This window comes from Nyctibius grandis, chromosome 23, assembly GCF_013368605.1.
Source record: "Nyctibius grandis isolate bNycGra1 chromosome 23, bNycGra1.pri, whole genome shotgun sequence".
Classification (NCBI taxonomy): domain Eukaryota; kingdom Metazoa; phylum Chordata; class Aves; order Nyctibiiformes; family Nyctibiidae; genus Nyctibius; species Nyctibius grandis.
Genome location: NC_090680.1, coordinates 7,365,684 through 7,372,772, shown reverse-complemented (window position 1 = coordinate 7,372,772; position 7,089 = coordinate 7,365,684). Strand labels below are relative to the sequence as shown.

Sequence of the window (7,089 nt, the reverse complement as noted above, 5' to 3'; positions counted from 1 at the left end):
TGCTTCAGAACATTACTGAGTGAATGAATACACATCTACCCAAATGAATACAGTGTGAACCCACTTTCTGGCTAGCTTCAAGTCTTTGAACTTAAGAACCCTCCTGGTAGTATTTCATGCAAAGAAAAATGCAGTCATCTCCGTGAAGAATATGAAACTAATTAGCTTATTTGGTCTGTGTAGCTCTAAAATGCGATAGCTAGTATCTAAAACAGTAACAGAAGGAGGAGGTTTGGCTAGACTGATTAGAAGGTTCCTCCTCAGCTGTCAGTGTTCAGCATTGTCAAAGGCAATAAGAAAGGTTCATGCTCCCCATCACTGTCCACTGTGGGCAGAGGAGCTGTGCTTCACACCACACAGCAACCAATACCTGTTCCAGCCTCAATATTATGCAATCTGATTACAGGTTAAATGAAACACCAAACAGTAATCCCACAATATGCCCCAGCATCTGCCACTGGATGCCATTCAGGATGGAAATTCCTCTGCTGTCCTCATGAGAGCATTATTTGACTATATGGGTTGGTTTGTTTAATCTCTTCTTTTATTCTCCAGCTAGTTTTGAGGTTGAAGAATGGGCTCTGGAATGACCCCCCTGGGCCAACGGCTGACCCTCACAATCTAACAACCATCTGCTGAAATTAAATTTAGGGAAAATATACCCATACAATCCTGGGCATCAAAAAACCCCACCTGAATATAAGCAATTCAAACCAAACTGAAAAAGTGGTTGAGGAGCCATTCCAGCACCTTAGTTTATAGCAAGGACTTTGCTATACAACATAGCTGCAATAGAATTCTGATTCCTAATGTGGGAAACAAAACAAAGCAATATTATTCCCAGATTTTTTTTCTGAAACAAAACACCCTGCTGTTTCTCCTTTCATCTCATTTAAAATGGATGTCATTATATGCAGTCAAATCCTGACCACTATAACTGGACCCAAAGGAATTGAGGAGGATCATTGAGTGGAGTAGCAAGACAGAAGGTCATCAAACCAGCACCACATTACTCTCCCTTGACATCTGATGGAGTCATGACAGCAGTTTGGATGCTATATAGCATGAATATTCATCTGGATGATTTAAAAATTACGTTGTGACTTTAGAATGGCACTTCTCATGTGCCCTTGTTGTACTTTGGTGACACTGTGGTGAAGATGCAATGTCAAAACTCTGACTTTGGCATGAGTGTCATCTGCTTTTCTTTTCTTTTTTATTATTACCACTTATTTTGAAACAAACACTACAGTTGGAAGAAGCCTTAAGCAACAGGCCTGGAGAATATGAAGGAGCATATTAGCAAATTTGTGAAAATCAATAGACTGCTCTTAACTCAGGGCATTTTCCCAAAGCAGCTGTGGCCTGTCTGTACGCAGTTCCAATAACAAACCCACTGGTTTCCAGAAGGAAAACTTTTGCACCAGAAAGTTTCCCTCCTCTGGAGAAATCCCTTTTTGGTTCAGAGGTAGATAGGACAAAAAATAATATCTGTCTTGAGCTTATAAGAGAACTTCCTTAAAGACAAAACACCCTCATTCAGGCCAGTTGAACCAGAGATCCATCTCAGCCACTCCTGCAGACATATTACTCTATTAGAACATCTCAGTTTGGCCTGCATTTTTTTCTTTCTTATTGAATAGTACATAAATTAAAATTAAGATTCAGATTGCAGTGTGTCAAGGCTGGATCTCTCTTATACAGAGTTCAGAACATTCTCTGAAAAATCAGGCTGTCAAAGGAGATCTGCTTGTCCCCTTCACAGAATCATACAATGTCAGGGATTGGAAGGGACCTCGAAAGATCATCTAGTCCAACCCCCTGCCGGAGCAGGATTACCCAGACCATATCACACAGGAACGCGTCCAGGTGGGTTTTGAATGTCTCCAGAGAAGGAGACTCCACAACCTCTCTGGGCAGCCTGTGCCAGTGTTCGGTCACCCTCACCGTAAAGAAGTTTTTCCTCATATTTAAGTGGAACCTCCTGTGTTCCAGCTTGCACCCATTGCCCCTTGTCCTGTCAAGGGATGTCACCGAGAAGAGCCTGGCTCCATCCTCATGACACTTGCCCTTTACATATTTATAAACATTAATGAGGTCACCCCTCAGTCTCCTCTTCTCCAAGCTAAAGAGACCCAACTCCCTCAGCCTCCCCTCATAAGGGAGATGTTCCACTCCCTTCATCATCTTCGTGGCTCTGCGCTGGACTCTCTCTAGCAGTTCCCTGTCCTTCTTGAACTGAGGGGCCCAGAACTGGACACAATACTCCAGATGTGGCCTCACCAGGGCAGAGTAGAGGGGGAGGAGAACCTCTCTTGACCTGCTAACCACACCCCTTCTAATACAGCCCAGGATGCCATTGGCCTTCTTGGCCACAAGGGCACACTGCTGGCTCATGGTCATCCTGCTGTCCACTAGGACCCCCAGGTCCCTTTCCCCTACGCTGCTCTCCAACAGGTCTCTTGCTCCAAAGGAAAAAAAAAAAAAGAAATAAAATCCACTCACTTCAGCATTACTGGTTCCAGTCTCTGACAATAGAGAACTATCAAAGAGTTATGCTAATGTAATGAGCTAAAGATCTGATATGAAATTTTAGTTACCTGTGATTATGAAGAGAAAGTGAGGACCATCTGCAATCCTGCAAGCTTTCTCCAGGCCTAATTAATGCTAATTAACAGAATCACAAGATGAGCAGATGCTCTGAGGCAAAAGGATACTACATATTTGGTGATGTCCCACGGAAAGATTTAAAGTTGAGTGCACTATTCTACCTGCAATTGCTTTTTTCCTTATTTCAGTTTCCCCCTGGCAGCCCCCGCCGCCCTTCCCCTGCAAATCCCTCCCGCTTCTTGTCCGTAAAAGCATTGGCCCGTACGGGGATCGAACCCGCGACCTTGGCGTTATTAGCACCACGCTCTAACCAACTGAGCTAACCGGCCCGCCATGTTGTTTGGCCCCCGGCAGCGGCCCATCAGGGTGAGGTCATGCAGGCTCCATCCTTGGAGGTTTTCCAGACACCCGGGCCAAGCCCTGCTCACCTCCAGGCTGCCCTCACAGCAGATGCTGCTCCGAGCACAGGGTTTGGGCAAAACACTGCCCAGGGTCCCTTCCTGCCTGAGATATCCCACGGCCCAGCCTGCAGCAGGAGTGAGGCTAAGAGCAGACCCACAGTCTGTCCTCTGGTGAATCAGGAACAGGCAGGATTGACCAGCAGCTACTGAAATTCATCCAGCAGTAGAGATGAATGAAACTGCACCTGGAAGCACCTACCTTCCCTTGAAGAATACAGCAACACAGGGAAGAGTTATGCACAATCCCTTTTTACCCCCTTGGTGTCTTACATAGGCAAAGGTTTCAGTTTCAAAGTGTTAATTTTCCTGGCTTAGACTGTAATAAAAATCAAGATGTTCAAATGCTTTGACTTCTCAGCAGAGCTCATTATAAAGGAAAAGACCAAGGAATATCTGTATCACAGCTTGGGATGAGAGAGACTGACTCAGGATCACTGAGATGACAGCACTCTGTTCTTTCTAGTCCATACTCATCCCTGTGGTCAGTGCCCCCACACACCTCCTTTTGCCTCACTCACACCAGCAGTTCCCCTTTATTGCCGTTAGTCCACCTGCTACCAGGACTTTCCTCAAAGATCCACCAAATTCCCTAGACCTCATTCTGCCCAGCTTTGTCATAAAATCCTTCATCCCTAGGAGCCAACTGACCAAATCATTTACATCCCATCGCTCTTTAGCTGTCCCAGCCCTCACATCTCTGCCTCCCAGTCCTGCCATCCTCTCCCACACCATTAGTCCATGCTCAGTCACCTCTCCATCTGTAGAGATGAGCATTTGCTCTTTCATCTCTGCACCCTTCTCCCAGTAACTGCAGCTGTCACTGCCTTTTGCAACAGCATATCCAGAGTCATTACCATACCTGGGCACCATCCCTTGATACTTCAGCTGCTGCTGCTCCTTGTCTAATTGAATCTCCTGTTTACACCATCACCTCTTATCCACCTTGGACATCTTTCTCTTCACCCCTACAGAAGGTTAGCATTCAGTTTTATTAAAAAAAAAACCAAAACAATTTATAAGGGACCCCAGGTTGCAGTACATATGCAGCAGTAGTCAAATAGTAGATGACAAGCTTTGCTGTCCAAGTGCTAACCTCTGCTAAAGATGCCCACAAAGTATATGCCCCCTCTCTTTCACTCTTGAGGGTTTTGTTTCATCAGCCCTGGAAACCTTCCTGCAGGCTGTCTGGGGCTCTCAAACAAGCAGAGGAAGGAGCATGGGGGCAGGTGGAAAGGGGGACACTCCAAACTGTCATTTCTCCTTCCCCTTTTCTATTTGATCTCCATGAAGTATCATCAACCAGCCAACTGCCAGGAAGCACATATGTTCTGGGATCTTGATAACCAGCTCTATTTTCTGGGAAATGTCACTCCATGTTAGGCTAAACTCTCTCAAACATTCAACAGCAAGGTCACATCTGGAATCTTAGGACAAAGCTGAAAAGTGAAAGGGCAGAAAGGAAAAGTACTCCCAAACGAGCCACAGCATGGGCCTACGCATGGAGTCTGGGCAGTCTCTGGACTGATCGACAGAGCATAAGTGGCAGGTATGGAAACAGCAGACCCTCATTTGTGTGTCTGGCACAGATTCTCAGTCTGGTTTTTGGTAAGAAACAGTTAGCTAATTATTTTTTTTGTTAGTTGCTCCACAGAGAGCAGGGGTGAGGATTAATCATCTTCCTGGCTTTTCTGTCCAGAGTATCACCAGAAGTAGCTCAAAGCAGTAATATATTGCCTCTTAAATCACAGCTGTCCACCATTGTTTTGTAATCAAATCTAGTCCAATTATGCAATGTTAAGATGGAAAAACTCTTACACCCTTTGGCTATTTCTTTCCACTGCCTCCTAGCTAGGCTAAGCAGACTTGCCTTTTTCCTCAAAGTTTAATCAAGTCACATGCCAAACACCAACCCATGTTGTTCTGCAACCCTCTTCCACACACAGAAATAGCATCCTACCTTTTTGTGAGAGTCTCATTCAGGCTCTGCTGTACAAGCAACAGATTTTCTGTGATTAGACAGTGACAGATAACATAATAGTCCAGGAGATCAATGCTGTCTCCAAGAAAAGAAAGTTTTCTAATTGAGCAGTAAACTCTGGTTTATCTCCAGTGTGTGGGATCCATACTCTCAAGCAAAGAAACAAACCAGCCTAGAATAAAAAACAGTTACCAGGCTGTATAGTGTGTATCTAACATTTGGGAATTTAGAGGTTATTCTTGCAAACACTTTGCATGTACTTTTCAGCACAATTATGTTAGTGAATTGTGTTCACAAGCGCTTTATTAAACAGAATCTCAGCTCTAAGGGTTTTGCTAATTCAGGGCTTTAGCTAGACATCACAACAACTTCAGACTTTTACAGCACTTAGAAGATCTGCTATAATATTCCCCTTGTAACCTTACCATTATATAGAGTATTTTCAAAGACTCCAAAGCACTTACATTTAAACAACCAAGAGCACAGACAGCAGGAGACTGAAGAAAGAACAAAGTCCAGATGCTTGAGTTCCATCTCAGATCTCTTCAGTTGCTTGTTCCCTCCCTGCCACAAGTCACCCAGCATCCTCCTGCTCTGCACCACTGTCCCTGACCTCTCCTGCTGCCCCACCATCCATGGCACCCCTACTTCCCACACACGCTGTGCTCCAGCCTATATTACATATCACATGCTGCCACAGGCCCTGCCACCATGAACCCTGCCTGTGTATGAAAGCAAGACCATATTCCAGAAGGAACAAGATATTTAGGCAGAAAGTAGAACAGAACTCGCTCACGGGCTTCCCTCTGCCCCTTCCCAAGTGCCTGTGCTGCAGGACACATTAAGATCTTATTTCACATAGGCCAGTAAGGCATCTGACAAAGTGATCTTCGGTCACTGCTCACTACCCAGCCCAAAATGGATCTGAACTGGCAATTTATCAACAAAGTACAGCTTTAGGCATTCCACAGCCATGTCCTGTTTGTTCCTAATCTCTCATCAATTCAGAATTGACAACTAGGGAAAAAAAATTCATTAGCTACCCAAATAAAAGGGTACAGGGAACTCATGTTATCAGCCTGAGCACTACCCAGGGATTTATTAATAAGCTTGCCATTGAAATCTCACTCATAAAAATGCTAATGCATTTTATTTGCATATGTCCATGCATCAAAACAGAATAAAGACCCATAATGTTATACTTTATAAAATTATTATTGCCTCAATCATAAAGTAAGTGTTTGGTGGTCATAAAATGTGTATTGAAGTGTTCTCTATTTATAGCATTTTTAATAATAGCTAGTGGGAGTTTTGAATAAAACAGTCAAGAGGACCATTCTTGTCCAGCCATTATCTGTGTTTTGAACTAGAAACCTGCAGACTCAGGAATCACATCTAGAAACAGAACATTATACCCAGTATAACCACCACAGTAAGTTCCTGCTACAGCAGTAGCGACAGTGTCATGCTTTGAACAGAATAACCAAAACCCACTTCACAGCCTCTGTGTTGCCCAGGAACAGGTAAGGACAACTCCAGAGTCCCAAGGAAGAGGAAAAAAAACTTTCCCTTCAACCATCTAAAATGAACCACCAACTATGAAAGCTGGTCTTGATGTCTGCATGTCATCACCATGCTTATTTGAGGCCAAATTTACCACAAATCTGACATAGGAGTAAGCTGTCCAAAGGACACCAAGAGTCCCACACATTTCTCAGAACACCTGGACATTGTTTATGGCACATGGGCAGAAAATACCCACATTCAGTGTATCCACTTAGCAGGCTGTGCCCCTAAGATAGCATAGCTATGCACATGCAGCTAACCCCCCTGGCAGGCAACACTTAGGATTGCAACCTTGATATAGTATCATGTTAGTGCCTAGGCTGGTGGTAAACAATATTATGTAGAATCACAGAATCAACCAGGTTGGAAGAGACCTCTGGGATCATCGAGTCCAACCGTTGCCCTGACACCATCCTGTCAACTAGACCATGGCACTAAGTGCCATGTCCAGTCTTTTCTTAAACACCTCCAGGG

The 7,089-nt window shown here is 44.3% G+C and overlaps 1 non-coding gene across 1 annotated transcript; it reads right to left on the bottom strand.

Moving 5' to 3' along the window:
• Window positions 1-2,865: 2,865 nt before the first annotated feature.
• On the bottom strand, window positions 2,866-2,939 carry TRNAI-AAU (transfer RNA isoleucine (anticodon AAU)). The gene has a single exon. It is a non-coding gene; the product is annotated as a tRNA-Ile (tRNA).
• Window positions 2,940-7,089: the final 4,150 nt, after the last annotated feature.